The sequence below is a fragment of the Molothrus aeneus genome, chromosome 5 (genome assembly GCF_037042795.1).
Source record: "Molothrus aeneus isolate 106 chromosome 5, BPBGC_Maene_1.0, whole genome shotgun sequence".
Classification (NCBI taxonomy): Eukaryota; Metazoa; Chordata; class Aves; order Passeriformes; family Icteridae; genus Molothrus; species Molothrus aeneus.
Genome location: NC_089650.1, coordinates 5,246,458 through 5,265,582, shown reverse-complemented (window position 1 = coordinate 5,265,582; position 19,125 = coordinate 5,246,458). Strand labels below are relative to the sequence as shown.

At 39.1% G+C, this 19,125-nt stretch overlaps 1 protein-coding gene across 1 annotated transcript in view; it reads left to right on the top strand.

Moving 5' to 3' along the window:
• The window catches only part of CACNA1C (calcium voltage-gated channel subunit alpha1 C), a 416,271-nt gene that overhangs the window by 90,743 nt on the left and 306,403 nt on the right, over window positions 1-19,125 (top strand). The gene's annotated exons all lie outside the window — the stretch shown is intronic.

Here is a 19,125-nt window from a genome sequence, read left to right as displayed (position 1 = left end):
TAGACAGAACATAGAGGAAAGAACATTTTCCAGTTGGCTAACAGCACAATTATCTTTACTGAAATAATCTAAAAAAATCCCCCAAACTCAGCTTGAGGTAGGATGAAAAATTTCTAGCAAGATTTCTAGTATGTCAGTAATAAGTAGCAGAAAAAAGACATTTCAATATGGAACACTTAACAGCCTCAAACTCCATGTGCTGACAAGAGTTTGTCACCTGTGGCAGCTTTTTTGCCCAATAGTAGAGAGCAAGTGGGGACATGTTAGAATAGTGTAAATCTAGTACTGAAGAGAACTTTTTTAGGATGGATCTAGAGGGTTAAATAGAGTTAATTACAGGAAATTGTAACAGGTTAATTTTAGATCTGAGGAGAATAGATTATGGAACAGAGAAATGGTGGGAACCCTGATGTTGACACATTTAAATATAGACTGGACAAAATGTTAATAAATGTACAGTAGGGAACAATTTGACATTGTACTCAAGGAGATGAAAAAGATGCAGTAATGACTCTTAAAAATAACTGTCAGGTTCTCAATATACTTCATTGCGACCTTTATTTCACTTTCAATGTGTTTATATTTAATATAAATACAAAAATATTTCTCCTATTTAATAAAGGAAGATTTAATATTTTTTTCTCCCATTCAAATACAATACTTTTATATTCAACTCTCTGTCCTTGGTTGTCTTGTAGGGTATAGGGCTTTCTGCTGACTTTCACCTAGTGAGTGCATAGACAGGGGTATTTTATCTTTTTGAGTCTTAAAGGCACTAACCAGTTTTAGTAAATCATCCCAGAGAAGGGAATGGTGTTCAGATATGATCCTATGAATCTGAAAACCCACTGGAACTGTGGAAGGGAGGAATGGTTATATGGAAGCAGTCATAGGATCTGTTAGATGGTGCTTTTTATGTTTTGCTTCCTGTCAATATCCCACAGCCATGAATCACCAATACTAAACTGCTGGAAACAATCAGCACTATGAAAAAAGTAATTTTTAATTTGCAGGCAACACACAGTGCGGGAGTGGTGGAGCTGCCAGCTAAGGAAAAGATACAGTCAAATGACTATGTCTTTTATATGACTGAGTTGTGTTAATTTAGTTCATCCTTTTAAACTCAAGCAAATCTTCAAAAAATGGTGTTTGCTTTAGTATAGCATGTTGAAAGATAATTAATGGTCCTTGACATAAAAGTTCTAGGTCAAGTGTAAGAACTTACAAATCTAGGAAAAAGTGTCTTTCCAGTGACATCTAAAATTATTTACATTTACTGTAAATTACATTTACTGATTTTTATCCTGGAGTAGGTCCAGCTATTTGAAAGCTACACACTTGTGGTAAGGTCTTCATTTCTCACTAGTGGGAATTTATTGTTTATAAATTGTTGGTATACAAAATGTCCTCAGCATTCTATAGATGCAGGAGCAGTCACTCATTGTCCAGAAGGTCTGCTTGCTAATAACACACATGGTGCAGCAAGGGAGACACTCCAAAATGAGGTCAACCACTCTTAGGGTTATAACATGGTTGAGTGAAAGTGAAAGTCCAGTGAGAAAATATTTATCTCTGCTGTATTTGCCTCAGCTTTTACTAAAATGATTTTAACCTAAAGATATCCTTATTAATTCTCCTGTTGACAGTTCACTTCTCAGCACATTCTTCCTGCTTCTCCCTTTCCTTCTGCTGGCCACCAAGCTGGCCACTTCCCTTGGGGTACAGCCCTTGTTGAGTACCACTACAGATAAAAGGTGAAATCCAAAAGTGAGGAGTTCACAGCATTGTAAGGTGTCCATATTATTTTAATGTTCACCAGAATTCCTCTGCCTATCTGGGAGTATATAACTTTAGAGGTGGATGGGTTTATAAGCAAGCTAGTAAATTACAGATGATACCTCAGAACTTTATGGCAAATCAAAAAGAATTACCTTTCTGTGATATTGTATATTTTGAGATTCATAGTCACAGTTCTTGGGAGGAAAATGTGTTCTCCTGTTCATACACAATGTTCACTATCTCTAAATTATATAAATTATAAAAAACTTGTTTTATATATCTCTTCTCTTTCTTAAAGGATTTAACTAGACTACATGATAGGAAACCTCCTTGAAATTCTTATCAGAGGTTTTGATAGCATGATATTAAAACAAGAAGCAAAAATAAAGAAACCTTAAATGGTTATATAAGTCCCACTTACAGACAATCCCCTGGAAGCAATGTAAACCTTATACTCATTTTCGTATTTAGATTTTTTTACAGTGCTCTGTACATTTCCTGTAGTCCTACTTTTTCATAAGAGGATATTAGATGAGCTCCTGTGATGAAAAATAATGATACTGAAGGGGTTTTACTTCTTTTAAACTGAGATGAGCATTAAAACATGAGTTGGTCATCCTGAATGGAAGGTGAATATTCAGCTTTCCTCCCTTCTCTGGAAGTGAGCATCCCATGCCTCAGTTCCACAGCAGAAGAAAACATTTTTTGTGTTGGAAAGGCTTTAGATCTATAAACACTTAATCTATAGTCTGTTAAACAGCCAAGGTCCCATTGATGTCTGAGATAATGGCTCTGGTATCTGTTTCCTCCTGGGATATTTCAGCGCTGAGGGCTGAAGGAGGATCTGCCTCACCCTTGTCTGGCCTACCTGGTGTCATTGATGCACTCGAGTGTGTTACCCCTGCAGCTATAAAAGTGCTTATTTGTGGGGTTTATGGGATTTTCTACCTTGGCTGGCATGGAGGCAGAGGAGGGGATAAGGCAGGCAGTGTGACCTGCTCCTCAGCAAGTCTGAGGGAGCTGACAGTGAGCACATCCTCCAGCAGATTCAATCCTTTGTATGGTTGTGATGAGTGAGTGCTGGTAGCTGTGGTAGGGAAGGGCAGGAAAATTGGGGACATCCCAAATTCACAGAGCATTGTACCAAACGGGGCAGGACTGAACAGAAGCTTCTCTGTTGCTAAATGGTGATTTGTGTAGCAGGGACAGAGTTGAGGAAAGTTAAGAGTAAACAAGATTAAATGTTTTTTTTTCTATTCTGTACTTTACATTCATTGTAAAACAGCATGAAAGCAACCATGCACCAGCCAGTTCCTTGTGTCACCTCCTGTTCACCTGCCCTAGAAATGTTTTCATTGTGACCTAGATATATTAATAAGATCAATTAAAAGTAAAGAAAGGGGAACATAACTGCATGTGTGAATTCCTTAGCTGACAGGATGAGAGGGACCAACAGACTCAGAGTGGATACTCACCTTTGTTTTCCTTTTTGTACAAACTGCCGTTTGTACAACCTCGTTTGAAAGAACCTCTGCTGCTCTTGAGAACCTTGTGCTAAAGGGGCTTTTTGTAGCACAGCTTTTTTGCATTCCCATTTGCAGGCTGGCTGACACTCAGTGGAAGGAGGCAACCTCTGTCTGCCAGAGCAAAGCCACCACATCTCCCTCTCATTTGCATTCCACACGCCATGTTTTGATTTTCCACCATTAAACAATAATTTTGTAGCTCTGTATAATCTTTTATTTGGGATCTCAGCAAGCTTTATGAATATTGTATGAATGAATGGAGCCTTGCAACACGCCTGTGAAGTACAACTAGGTAAGAGTCATTATCGCTGTTTTATGCAGGAGCAAGATAGGATGCTAAAGCTTGGGAAGATTAGGCTCTGAATTTCATCCCCAAATTGTGAAAGCACTATCTCATAGCAAAGCAGACACCTGTTGAACCAGTATATTTGCAAAAGGCTGATATGGGCAAATGCAGGTAGCTTGAGTGCAGCTTCAAACGAAAACCTTTTATCTTCAAGGTCATGCAGTGAGTTTAGTCAGAGCAAGGAAGAGAACTGATGTCTTTAGTCTCTCTGGTCTGTGTTTTAAACCCAGAGCTATTTATCCTCCTTGAAAGACTGAAATTAACAGGAAAGTTGATATATCCCAGTGAGGATTAATCCTCCCCCAAACTTCATGTGGGTTTCTCTTATTTATTTTTTTGTGTTTGTGAAATAGTTGTTAGGTTTTTTTCCTCCTCACACTGTCTTTTCAGTCAGATTGCTCCCCACTGAGTTAAGAATAAATGTCAAACAATATGACTTAAGGGAAAACCCATGTGTTCCAGAACTGCTTTCCCTAGGAAACACTAGCCAATTAATAGAGTAGAATAAGGGATTTTGCCTAGGGAGCCATCATGAAATAAGAAGTGTATATAAATACATGTAAAGAGACACATACAAACACATTAAAAGAGCATTTCATTTGGACAGGATCTACTTATCAGCGTGGAGATTTATGAGGCACTGTACAACATGGACAAGCAGAAATCACAGGGAGGATACTATTTTGAAAGGCTACTGAAATATTCCTTGTATATATTTTTTTGCTACTGCAGCGGGAATCATCACGAAGACCATGACGCTGTTATTGGTTAAGCCTCTGCTGCAGAAGTTCTTAAACAGATGTTTTTCCCCAAAACACTTAGGAGGATGTTGTAATTCATCTATTTACTACCATTTTCATGCTAGAAGAAATTGCCCTGTCATGCAGCTTGAATATCTCTCTCTGACAACCTTCAGTAACCTTTTTAACTCTCTCTGTGGAGACCTGCTCTAATACCAATAACACTTAATATTATTTCCATATAGCTAGTGAGATTTCTGGCGGGGTTTCAAGCCCAGATTTTCTCTATTGTCTTTGTACAAGTTGCCTGTGTTGTTTCTAAGTGATCTGTGCACATTACATACAATATAAATTCATCCTCAGATCACCCACACTTGTCTTAATCTTCCCCACTTAAAGGCTAGTGACTATTCTCATATGGAATTATCCCAACCATGCCAGGTGGGAAAAAAGCCTTCCTAATAGAAAGACTCACTATTAAAAATGCCAGACTGTTAAAAGAAATAGCTCACTTTCTTAAATCTTAGGGATTACTAGTGGCAGAAGCAATAAAAATCTTCTTTTAAAACCTTCTGTGAATTATTAAATAAATTTCTTTCAAACTGCTTTATTACTCATAGGAATTGTATCAATCAACAGTGAGAGCTAAATTACAAGATCAGTCAGAAAATATTGTTGCAGCTAAAGAATCAATGCTAATTGAATCATTAAGGCATTATTACATGAAACACAAATACCTCAGGATGATAACTCTTCGCTCTGCTTGATCTATAGTCTACAAAGAAGACATAATACCAACAACTGTAATGCTTGATTGCTCTCCTAAGCATTGTATTTTCTCAATGCAGCATTTTTCTCTAGTGGTGTCCTTTTGCTTATAAGTCTCCCACTAGTAAATAAAAAGGGGGAAAAAAAAGGTGACTTTAGATTAATGCAGTGCAAATTCTCTCTGCAGTTCAAAGGCCAAACTCACTTCAGCCACACTCCCACTGACTGCAATAAAGTTCAGAGCTGGGGGCATTTTTAGCTTGACCTATTTTTGCATTTTTGAAGGGCCTTGTCAGTGCTGCACTTACTACGTTGGGTGAAGAAAGGTTGGGTCTGATAGAAACCTTTTATGATGTGTAGTAAAACTTATATTGATTAAGGGAACTCTGTGCCTTGTGTCTCCTCTACGTGTGTGTTTTGCCCTGGTTCAGTCCTCACTGACAGCCAGAAAAGTTGGCTGTTACTGCAGGACAGGAATGCTATGGATGTTGTCATTATCCCTGGATTTACCAGGCTCTGGTCACACAGGATGAACAAGGATGATGTGGTACCCCTGAGTGCTGCACAAGCCCCCCAGCACTAACTAACTCCAGTCAGTTTGCTAGACTTGGTTACCAGGAGACTGAATGAACATTCCTCTGTCTTCTTCACTGTGTCATGGCTGAAGTGTAGTGACAGACCGACAGCCCATGGACTACTGACGTGTATGTGGGTGAGAAAGGGAGTTTATGTGAGTGCTGGTGCATAAGTGCCAGCAGTGGTGATGAGCATCCTGTTTAGGCAGATAGATGAAGGCTTGCTGGGGTAGATGGGAACAAGAGCATCTATGTGAGAAAATGTGTGAATATGTAGGTTAGAGTAGGTTTGAGATGGTGTTTTTGTTTTGATCATCCTACTCCCTCTTTTTTTTTTCCCCTTTGAAGAAACAACTTTGGGTTTAACATATGTGCTTGCAGTCATAGCAGGATTTTGATGTATGGGTCATGCTTCTTTCCTATCTTCTCCCAAGAGTAAAACCTGTATATTGTCTGTCAAAGAAAACAGAGTGTTTGCAGCCTCTTGATCTATCATTTTTCTAGTTAAGGAATATCATCTTGGTGTATAAGATAATTTTTTTTCTGCAAATTGACACCTTTCATTCTCATCAAAGTTATTGAGTATTGTTTACATATAGTGATCAGCTAACAAGATGTATGAAGCTGGGAAAAATAATTCAGGGAATCACAGAAGCAACAACATATTCTTTAATTCTAAAGTTCTTTGGCTGCATTAAGAAGATTAATGGATAAAAGATCTTGGTGCCAGCAAAGGCCTGAAGTGCACCTTTTGAATTTGTGTTAATGTAGTTTAATGGGTAGAACAATATAGATGCATAACTTCTTTTCTGGTCAGGGTTTGTTTTTTTTCTCTTCTATTAAATTAAACATGCTGTTTTGTATTTGTGCCAATATAGGCAGGTTGTTTGCCTGCCAATCCAATATAGCAGCTGGGAAATTTCCAGGTTGTTTGCCTGCCAATCCAATATAGCAGCTGGGAAATTTACAAAGTACTTTCTTCTTTCCCCACTCTTTCCATATTTCTGCTCCTCACTGGTGTCCCAAGCAAGCAGCTGCCAAGTTTTGTATTCACAGGGACATAGAGGCTCATCATCCCAGGCTGGTGTGTAATATGAAGCAAAATGCAGCTGGGGGCGGGGCAGCAAAGCATCATTAAATCCTTTTCCTTCAAGTCAAAATTTCTCCAAAGGTTTTTTTTTCTTTCTCCTCCTCCACCATCCCCACTCCTGACCCCCTTCCTTCACTGCAGTTCCCAGGCCTGTGTAATCCAAGGCAATGCAGCACAATAGTCATACATTCACATCTCACCCAATGAAGTTCTTACCTTAACAGTAAGAGTTGGGTTTTCCTGTTTGGCAAGCAAACAAATCCATTAGAAGATCCCTCCATTGTGAAATAGAGCAATTGTGTTAAAATATCCACAGTTACAGCATGATTTTAGAGGAGACATTTCTGGGCATATCTGAAAGTTAAGAAATAATTCCACAGGTGGAAATGTATCTGGGGTACAAGGCTAACAAATGCACTCTGTGGATATGTGGGTTTTAGGAGACACAGATCTGATTCAAAGCTTCCTCCTGCTGCTGAAAAGTGGTCCCTACCTACAAAATGCTTCAAATGTAACCAGATTCCAGAAATAACTCACTAACAATCCTTGCAGTCTGTTATTTTTTTCCTTTGGAAAGTCTCCATTTGGAAATGACCTATTCCCACCTTGTAGTACCAAGGTACTACAAACTGAAAGAGTGACAGCAATATGGCTGAATCAGAAGATTTACTGCCATTCAGAGGATTTAACAGTGATTTACTAGCTCATCTGTCTTGTGCATTTCTTTTTCTGTATTTCAATAAAGGCCTGTCAGCAATTTCTTCAGACCTCTGCAGTTTAATTCATGGGGTCTGTGGCTAATCCTACTGATGTTATTGAGATTCATTCCATATTTTTGGTGAGAACAGGATTTGATATATAAAGAATAGATGAAATATTTGAAAGGAAAAGGAAGGATCCTAAGAGCTCTTTCAGGTTAGTTAAAGGTAAAAAAAGCTCTAACATAGGGAAAAATGAGGCCAAGGATAAAATGGAAAAGAGGTTTTACTGCTGGATACTCTAAAAATACCAAGAACAGCAGCTAAAACTTCTGGATGCAGAAATCAACACAACCTTTTCTATCACCTCTGATTGTGACAAATCTCAAACCCCACGTTTCTTTTACAAGTACAGGTTCTAAAGCTTATTAATTTCTCTTGTTAAAATAACCGTATTTACCAGTTGATTTTAAGAGGTTTTATTCCCTCCTGCAGTGCTCCATATTTGCATATCAGGGCTTAGAAATCAGATGTGCTTACCAAGATCAGTGAAGCTAAATCCTGTTTTCAATCTGCACCTTCAGAATAACACTCCATGCTCATATTTCAAATGTTGGCTCTTAGGCCACATTCTTAATATCATCCACAAGAAGGCTGCTGGCAAGAGTCAGTCCTCAGGTACAGCTAGAGATGGTCTTGCCTCCTAATGAAGTCTAACCTCATGAACTTAATTCTCTTCCATTCTCTGTGCTGCCAGGCTTCTGTTCCAGGATACATCATCTGCTCATTCCTGCCTCTAGATGTGTACAGTCCAGGAGAACTAGCTTGGACCCAGAGCTGGATGATGGCTAGCAGAGGACTGGGGAATCTAAGAAATGTTCAGAACAGAAAAGGGCCACTTATTCCTCTGTTTCTGTTTTTACTCCACTTTCCTAATTTTACATTCTGTCCCTTGGTTCTCCTCCAAAAATAAATCTGGACATTTCTTCAGTTTCTGAAATGCTTTGATTTTAAAGGCTTGTTCCAGCAAGTAAAGTTAGCTCCCTATAGTAAATCCTGAAGAAATTCTCAAAGAAAACAGATGATTAAATTTTTCAGTGCTAGATCCTCAGAACCTTTTAGACTACCAGCAGATCATCTAGGCCATGCAAATCAAATCTCACATGAATTCAAACCTAGTTTCTAGGTAGCCTGAAAATAGTTGTTGAATTTGCTCACCATTTTTATTTGGGTGGACAGCTTCTGGTCTGCAATTCCATGTGACTTTGCACGTTGACCTTCCCTGCTAATGTTCTCTTACTCTTGAAAGAGCTGTTGACTGGGATCAGCTGCAGCAAACAGACTTCCTGCTCAGTCTGGTGCCAGTAATTGGCTGTGTTGGGATCTGATGGTGTTAAGAAAAGCACAGTGAGATCTGTCTGGAAAGTGCCCTTTGGACCAGAGCTGTGACACTTGCAGGTGATATTTGAAGGGAAGGTTTTGAACGGATTGGAAATGAAAAGTAGATTTTCTGAACTGGACCTGATGTGAAATATTCAGGTCAACTTCACTCTTTATGGAAAGACAGTAGGAAGCACTGACTCCCCATTTGTTTCCCATGACCATCACATTCTGTGTCCTGTAACCTGTGTGTGATCTGTGCAGCTTTTGTCCCTTCCTAGATGAGCTGTATTATAGCAGAAGATGACAGTCTGATTCCTCTCTCTTCTGCACCCAACTTCCCAGGCTTTGGAAGTCAAAGGGAAAAAGCATCACCTACATCATTCTTGGGGCACTAGTGGCCCTGACAATATGCAGTACTCCTCCTTCTCCTCCAGAAATGCCTGGAGCAGCTCAGGATCAGGAAAAAGGAGAACAGGCTGATAATGTGAGATACTGAAAGCAGTTCAAGCTGATTTAGTCAGACCAAGACCCCTGGCTGGCTGGATGCTGGCCAGGGCATTTCTGGCCTGATGGTGGTTTCCATGTCTAAATCCTGTCCTGAGTAGAGGAGCAGCTTGGTGATTGAGGATCTGTCTCAAAGCATTTCCTGTGAGCTTTCCAAATCCATTCTGTTAATACTGTGAATTGATTGGCTTTTGCTTTTTTTGCAGGATGGTATGACAGTGCATCACATTGATGTTGAGATGCTTCATTATGCAGAGCTGCATTTGCTGTCTTTGTTGCTGAGCAAATGTGCGGCTGGATATCGGTCACAGTCCTCAAACCCTCCAAGAGGTTTTGTTTTGCTTGACCATGAATCCTGTGACAATATTAATTAAAACTTAGAGGTCCCAATAATTTAGGTACAGATTCTGCCTTCAGCTATCTGTGTTCTCTTCACAAACAAGTAAGAGTTCTCTGTTTATTTTAGATTCATCTATCCTCATCTTCCTTTGATTTTTTCAGAAAGGCATTTGCTATTGAAATTCAGTGCAAAAATAAGGAACAGAAAAATATAGAAACCTTCTTTAAAATTCAGCTTTGAATAAGGCCTTGAGTTTTCTCCTCAGATTTTACTGGGGCATCCCTCACTCACAGAGGTTTGGTTCCTACAATCCTCTCCGAAAAATTCAGACTTAGGCTTTAGCACTCCAGAGCTATTTTGAAGCCTAAAAGCACCTAAAATGGCTCAGGCAGAGTCTCCATTTGGGGATAATCATCCACGCATTCTGCATTCCTCCTCAGATTGTTTATGCTGAGCATTCTCTTAATCTCACTCACTGTAGTGCCATTCTCTTTGTATGAAATAATAATTCAGGCTCATGGTGTTCTCTCCTCTGCCACCCACCTTTAGTCCAGGGCCCATGCTGAGTGAGCAGACCCAGCTTCAGTGATGGTGCAGGAATGCTTGGAATCTCTCTGATCTGTTTCCAGGGAACATTTCCCCATGGCATGGCCAACAAGCAAGAGCATTTTCCTTTACCTGGCAAAAGCTGGAGCCCTTCCTCCACTCAGGGTTCCGTGCTCAGATTGTGCCTCTGATCCCAGAACATTTCTGGAACATTTGTGGAAGTGGAATGAGGGAAGGAGTAATGGCAGATGGTTTTTCTCATTCACTGCCATGTCCACAGAGGGGGAAAAGGCTACCTGGTTCATCTGTACTTCTCTGCAAAGTCAAATATTTGAGGTACTCAGATGATGGAAAATTCAAGTGATATAATTAGAAGAATATCTAGGGCCAGGCCTTAAGTAAAGTTTAAAGGTGTGATGAAAATTAGGCTTCTACATGTTTCATCTTCCCAGGTGGGTATCTACTGAGATCTGTGCTTTTTAAAACCACACTGCCTTTCTAAATATTTAAACATGAGTCAGAAGCTTGTTTTCAGAAATCTGGCTGTGGAAACACGTAGCAAAGTCATATAAATATTTTTCTTAGTCTTCCTTCTAATGAAGATGGTACTGATTTGCAGCTCTTCAAATTATCTATTAATGTCCAGCAGCTTGACTTCAAAAAATACTTCTTCAAGTCCTGTACTGTCTTTAATATAAAAAGCCATATCCCAACCTTGCTTGGCAAATTAATATAATTACTTTTATTTTGAGAATAAGGAGCAGAAGGATTAAAATGATTGGTCCTATCTGCTGAGAAAGTTGGTGGTAGTGCTTCAAAGAGGAAAAAATCTTGGCAATCAATTTTTTTAAGTCTTTGGCTTTTTCTGCCTTCAGGATATTTTGAAGGTAGAATTTTTATGACAAACTAGAATTTGTTTTATTTGCAGAAACTAAAATGATTTCATTCCTTTGTTTTAAATTGAAATTCTAATTGCATTTACAAGTATAAGACCCAGGACTATTTATGGGTTTTCACCTTTTCCTTGTCAGCTACCAAATGCTCATTTTGACTAAGAAACAGAAAATTAATTAGAAAATTAAGGTTTAGGATTTGGCAGCAGGGAAGGGTAACTCCCCAGACCTGGACAATGAAAAAAATCAGCCAAAAATTTAAAGCTGGAAAAATTAATTACTTTCTCTTATTCAGCTTGCATTCTTCTGATGATGAAAGTTGGAAAGTTTCTTCTTTTTTTCCTTACATTAAAATTGTTTTTTCCTTACATAGAAGTTAATTGATGAAAAATAATGAAAATACTTTTAAATTCCCTCTTTCCAAAAGTGAAGAACCTTCACTCTGTGTCTACAAACATGTCCCTGCTACACATGTCAGCTGTAGTAGTGGGTTTTCCAAATCTAGTCTCACCAGAGAAGAGAAGAAATGAAATAAATTATTGAAATCTGGGGCAATAGCAACCCAAAACAATCTAGATTCAAACTACTGGAAAATATGTTAGTGCTAAATTTCATAATTTTTTTCAATTTTAAGAGGACATTAACCAAGTTTTTTGCCTTATCAGATCCCCATCTTCATTTTGTTGCCTGTTGTAGCCAGTCAGAACTTCCTGGTAAAATCTGAGAACATCTTGCAGTAAAAGCAGGCACTCTTCCAAGAGCACAAACCACATGAGTTAAATGAGACACCACCTCATATTGATGGAATTGGAAGGGCCATTGCACACCCATAAAAAATTTGGGCTCTATTCAACAGAGAGCAGTGGTGTAAAATGCACATTAAGAGACAATTAAAGACAATGTCATTATAAGCAATTTTCTTGTTGGGTAGCTAATGCAGCTCTCTGACTCTTTCTTATCCTCTTATGTTATGTTGGAAACCTGATTATTCTGCTGCCAAAGGATAAAATGCTCTGGAAGTTAGTCCATTTTATCTTATGGCTCAAGTGCCAGTGCCTGGCTGCCACTTCTCTTTTGATATTTAGGATTCTGCATCTATGGACTGTTTCAGCATCAAAAGCATGCCCCTCACAATAAGTGATAAAACAGGTCCTTGAGCTGGGTACTCTAAGCACTTTGCCAGCTCTAACAACAACAGTCAAAAAGAATTAATTAAAATGAGCTCCCAGTCATTTCCAAGAACTGAGGCAGTGGAACACACAGCTTCATACCTGGCCATGCCTTCATCCAGCTCTCTGAGCAGGAACTCAGGTCTCCCAGCTGCTAAAACCAAACCTTGACAAGGGACATAGGACCCATATGTTCCCTTGAGATAAATTTTGTTTCACTTTTGTCTGTCTGAATTTACATCTGTGTTGCAAAACGTTTCTGGAGGAGCTTCCAGATAGGAGAAAGGTGAAATCACATATTCAGGTTCCATCTCTGTCATCTTTAAGAACTGTGTACTTAAACCTGGTCTCATAGGTGTGTGACCTCTATAATCATAAGAGTCACTGCAGAAAGGGACTGTGCTCTGTTCTAATCAGAGACCAAGAAACAAAACAAAACCAAAAAGAATAGGACAAGCTTCCACTAAATGGAATTTATACTTCCTAGCTGTCCTGGCTAGAAGATGGAAGAAAGTATTTTATGATCTTAGAGAAGTTCACTTGTGTTTAAACACAGTGTAGAAGTGATGTGGAGGGAAGATGAACAATACCTTCTGTCAACATTACAGGCTCTACAGCTGGTTTTGGTTCTCCAAAATGCAAAAGCATCTAAGAAATTTCAAATACATTTTTAGTTCTGTAAGAAAGTTCCACTGTTTCTCTTAGGAGAAAGGAAAATATTTGGTCAGGACACAGAGAAATAGGAAGGGATATGGAGCCCTTTCCAGAGTCCAAAAATAAATATTTCTGTTCTCTCTACTCTCAAAAGGTATGTGCTCACACAAACTAACAAGCACTGCTTTGGGAGAGTTAGGACATGAGGGCATTTTTGTGGCAAGCTTATATTTTTTGTCCCAGATTCTGCTTTGGCACCTGTTTGGCCTGGCGATTTAAGCTCCTTTCTGAAAAGCAGGGTTTGTCTCTTACCTGCATTGGAAATTGGAATCTCAGTGGGAATTTGTGATCCCAGCAACTTGTAAACAGACTTTGTCCTTCCACGCCTGTCCTCCTAACCCCTGCAGAATTTAAAATGTACAGGAGCCTCCTAAGCAATGGCTTGTGCCATTTCACTGACTTTTACTTCTATCACCACCAGTAACAATAAAAGCAGTGAAATGAAAGCTGTAACAAGCTGCTGCTTTGGCATAATAGCTTGGAAGTACTTTATCCATAGTTAATATGCACCTGGTGCACTCCCAGATAAACACCCCAAGCAGGGACCAGATTAAAAATTATGCCCAATACATATCTGAAAATAGTACAAATTATCTTTGACATTGCAAGCATCCTTATTACACTGTATGTGTGTTCCCCACATCTGGAATGTGTTGTCTGTTGGTCATATTGCATTGAATCTCATCCTAGACATTTGAAAAAAGGTCTTCCTGCAGCACTGGGAAACGTAAAGAAGAGTAGGGATGACTGGTTTTAGATGAACAAACAACGGCTGAATTCAGTGCCAGGGATCTGTTTCTCCTATATTCTTTATGTTTTTATATTCAGTAACTTTGTAGGAATTAGGAACAATTTCTGAAGAACATAGGCAGGGTATGGTTGGATGAATCATGTCTAATACCCCAACTCTAATACCTTTACTTGGGAATGCTGATCATTTGTGGCATCAGAAGAACGTAACAAAACCCAAAACCACCACCAGCATTTAAGGCATGCAGGGATCTTTTGGAGTGAGGAATGAGACTCCTATTCCCACAGAAGTGCATTTTGGACAACAGTAATGTAATGTGTTGTTCATGATGCTATTGATAAAGTTATGCAACTCATCTTGTCCTTTGACTTCCAAATGAGATGAATTAATTCCTCAAGTTTAGTCTAGAAAGAGTAAGAAAAAAATATATTTCACTTCAGAAATTCAGTTTCTCTTAAATTTACTGAATTTTAGTTTTCAAATGGTGTTAGTCGTATAGTGGTATAGTTCCTTCTCTTTTTATTCATGCCTGCAGTAAGTAATACCTTAGTGCATTCTCTACTTCAAAATGCAGTTAGTTGAGCTATGGATCTGACTCCATTTGGATCAGAATTATGGATTTGGATGAGAAAGATTTCTTCCTTGTTTACCTGCATGCATTGTTGAATGCTTCTCTTTTCAATGTGCCCTTCCTGACTGCACATTTGAATGGGTTTGTCTGCCTTAAATTATTATTAAATCTCATCTTTTACTCTAAAGGTATAATTTTGGTAAGAAGAGATCGTTAACCTCTTGGTACATTTGGTGTAGAACAGACAACTTAGATAAGAAAACCTCATCTGGAATGAAAACAGAGCCTATTCTTTCACAGCTGGTACTCTGCTGTTTCCCTCTCTTTTCTCCCTCTTGGAAGGTCATGTTACAGTGTTAAGTGCAAATTTCCATTTGGTGTTACTTTAATAAGGGTTTTCAAGCTGTTCTGTTTTCCATATTGTCCTTTGCTCAGTGATTTGGTTGTGCTCTGTAAACAGAATGACTCAGATGTGTTGTATTGAGTACAGGCTTGATGGCAAAGCTGAGAAGGTAAGCCCCCTTTCTGAAAATACTGTTTTCAGGCTCTTGCAGGTTATTTGATGAGTCAAACACAAGTGGAACACTGACTTAGAGAATTTCCTCTGCCAGTGCTCACAGCCAGCCTGAGGCCTATGCATCACACCCACCCTCCTTGCAACACTCACATTAGAGCTAAATATTAATAGCATTAATTATATGTATTAATAAATAATAATGTATTAAGCCCAAGCCTTATGCTGAGCTTTCACACACAAAATTCATCTCATCCTCCCACTTAAAAGGAAACTTGCCTCGACACCTCCAGTAACTTCGTTAATGCCATTATTATGTGTGAGTTAATTTTAAAAGATTTTTTAAATGGCCAAATTTTCTGTTGAATTGGTTGAGTCTATGAAGAGCTGTGTTAAGCACCATATCAATTGAATTACATTTTCCTCATCCTGCAGAATCACTGCCAATCTTTGGAGAGTATAAAAATACCACTTACATAAGCTTTTGTCCATTCATAAAATCTGATAACAGGAGTCTTGACTAACATTTTAATATACAAATAAAGGGCCAACTTGAACTCATTTTTTAACAATTGCTTGTTCATTTTGTTGCTGTAGTTATTTTTAAAAAGAAATAATTGAATGTCTCTAAGGGTAAAAAAGATTTTTTTCAAACAAGAATATTTCTTTTCAAACAAGAATACTTTTTCAAATAAGAATATTTTTGATAGATACTCTTTTTTGTACAGACATCTCTTTTAAAATATTTTGGCAGTTAGTAATTCCCAGGACCACAAATCACTTCCAAAACTAAGCCAAATAATTTAGTTCTTACATACCACACTGTCTTAGCCCATCAGGGTTGAATGCCCTCAGCAAATATGGCTTTGTTGGACTGGAAAAGAACAAGTTGGAAAACTAACAGCATTGAAAATTGCTGTACACCAGACTGGGAAAATAATATTCCCATTATCATATTCAGGCTATTATAACAGCTGGGTAGACTTTAGACTTTCAGGTTGTAGAAGTTTCTCTTTGCTGATCATAAAAAGATGCAGCATAAATATTTGTAAAGCTTTGTGTGCATTTCCTCAGGTAGTAATTTTTCAGATGAAAAAATGTGACCAAAAGAAGAAAGTTTGAGTTCACTTTCTACACTGTGACAGAAAAAATAAGTGAGCCACACCTTAGAATGAAGTGATGGGCCCCATGTGATATAAATACATCCATGCAGCCCTTGCAGTGCTCAGGCCTAGCCCCTCTTTTCCCAGCTCTGTGCCTTTCTGCATTCCACATCCATTCTAGACTCAGTCCCATTGCTTAAGTATTTATTTCAGTGTTACTTCTTTATTTTTAATTACCCCACTATAGCCCAAATGAAAGGTGGCTTTACCTTAGCATTTTGGTATGGAGGAGTGGTGCAGTTTTGAAACAAATACTGTGATTGCCTACACTTACCCCCTCTTGCTACATTTCTCATGTGTGGTTTTGGTTCATGTTAAATAGATTCTTCTGAGAGCAGAGGCTCTGATCTGCCTACATGTCCAGAAGATATAAAATCCTTAAGGGAGGTCTGAACCAGGGATCTGTCTGCTAGAGCACTTTACATCATGTATTGAGTGGGAATGCTTTGATCCAGGAAAACAGATTAGATTTCGTCTGAATTTACAGCAGAACATCACATGGGGGAGAGGTAAGGGCCTGAGTATCAGGTGCCCTGACCAAATGATCTTCTTCTGTTGTGTTAGAAAAATTTCTTCTGTAGACAGAGTAAAAAGATGTGGGTTTTGAACCATAGGTTCTCAGTGTTGTGATAAAACTGTCACCATTATTTTCCTCATTCTCCTTTCTACCTCCAAATGATGGGGCATCATACTGCATTCTAGAGCTGCACTTGATGGAGGAAAATAAGGTGTGCCACAGAATAAAAAGGGAAGTATTGTCACAGGACAATAGTTTTCCATTCTTCCAGCTCTGCGGGCAAAGAACAGATACTAGCTGCCACTGTGAAACAAAATTGAATGACACACAAAATGCTAACATGCTTTCCTAGTGGGAGTGCTTGTAGTACTAGCAGGTAATTGCTCCTACTCCTGCTCTGGAAGGTCACTCTGGATTGAAACACAGATGCTCCCATCTTGTCCTTGCTGTAAGTACAGTTAGAGAGAGAAGAAAAGGCAGCCTGCTTTAATGGGAGCCTGCTGCTGCCGAGCCTGAGAAAGGAAATTCAGGATGATATCTTTCTGAGGGTTCTGCTACTATGAAAAGAAGATTAAAGGATAAATGGCTTATACTGTTACATTGACCCGAGCCTACAAAACAAAATGGCAGAATTTTTTTTTCCCTATGGCAGTTTTGATATGCTGGTTGTCAGTAGTGGGATAGCTTCCATCAGAGAGTTAAAGGAACAGATGGGAAAATATATTTTACTCTGCAGGGAGGAATTCTGTATTCCTGGGCAAGAAGTGTGAGAAACATAAAAATTGGTATTCTAACAAATTGCTCCACAAATTCAGGTAAGTCATACTTTCCAGCATTTTCAAAAAAAAAAAAACCTGCCTGAAATTAGGTCATTGCAGTATCGAAGCTTGCCTAACTATATGAAAGAAATGAAGAATGGCCAGAGCCCTGCACACACATGGAACATTTTTCAGATTGAGAATTTTGCTTGTGGGGAATCCTCAATTAGGCAGAATTTGCTGCTTTCTGAAAAATAAGTGGCTGAGTGCTGCTGTCCTCTAAGGAAAGCCTTTTGAATCAGCTCTTTGGAAATTCTGTCATAAACATGCAGCAAATTTCCTATGCAGGAGAAACGTGAAGAAATACCAATTTCTAATCCAGCTCTGCCACCTAATAATAGTAGGGCACTACTCAGCCAGAGGGTGGAGGCACACCCAATTGCCCCAAATCACTGCTGATTTACTACACAGGTAAGGGGCATCATGCACAAATGACTTGTAAATGTTGGTGCTCAAAAGCACTTTTATGATGTGCATCACCTTCTTCTTGCCAGGATACAGGCATGAAATTTCTCTTTCTGCCTGCCTAGTTCTACTCTGCTGGAATCCACTTACAAATCCCTTGCAGAACCAAGGTGGATTCTTTCTGCTAAGCCACAAACAAGGACTCTCGAGGTTTCATTCTTTGAGATCCAAGCATGCTTTTATTCCCTTCCCGAAGAACTGACTACATATGTTTGCTGTCTTCACTTCTCTCACCAGGAATATAAACATAGATTTAATCCTGCAAAGGCACACAAACTTTATTTTTTCCCCATTGTCACTGACCAAAATGCTAAGTGAGTTTGGTGAGACTTAAGTCTGAGACTTTGACTTAAGTCTTCAGGCAAAATTATTTTAGAGGGTAAGGACAACAAGGAATTAAATGCTCGTGCACTGTCAAAATACTGACAGCTATGAAAGGCTCCAGCCAGTGACTCGTTGGAGAGCAAGCAATGAGCAAAATTACTTCAATATGCAGGAGATATTTAGATGCCCTGAGGGAATACTAATTCAGAGAGATATTAATAGGGATTGCTACTTGTTTTATGATGTGGCCTGAAAGAAATCAACCAGCCCAGACCTGCTGCCTGTGCATGCACTAAGCCATAGTCACAATTCCAAAAGTAAGATGTTAGCCATTTATCTTGGTTTCATGCTGCCTCCTCCGACCTCTTCTGCCCCTCTTCTTTTCTTCCTCTAATTAAACAACTTTGTGACACCATCTGTCCCTCCCATTTCCACCTTGTAACTTTCTCTGCCATGCCTAAAAACTTACTGAGTTAATAACCTGCAGAAGTTGCCCCAGGTGCCTCCTTCTCCAGTCTGACAACCTGTCTGATAACCCACTCCCACCTGCCTTCTTTTTACTTGATTCTGTGGTAACTGCCCTCATTAAGGCCTAGGGAAGTTTCTTTCTAGAAAAATCTCCTGTCCTCTTTGCCACCCTGCACCCTTTTGCTTGGGTGTATCATTCCTAAGGAAGTTTTCCTCTGCTCTTTTTACCATTCCCTCCTTCACATCTTCCAGTTACTGAGGAGTTTCTTCTGGCCCACTTAACCTCCAGTTTGGAAAAGGAAATTGCACTTTGGCATGTCAGCCTGGAAATCCTGCTGACCCCTCATTTAATTTCAGCTGTCTGACATGCTCAGCCCTCTGCTCTTTTGCTTTGCAATGTTTCTTCTGCCACATTTTATGGAAGAGAGTCAAAAGATGGAAGGATAATCTGTGAGTCACTTGT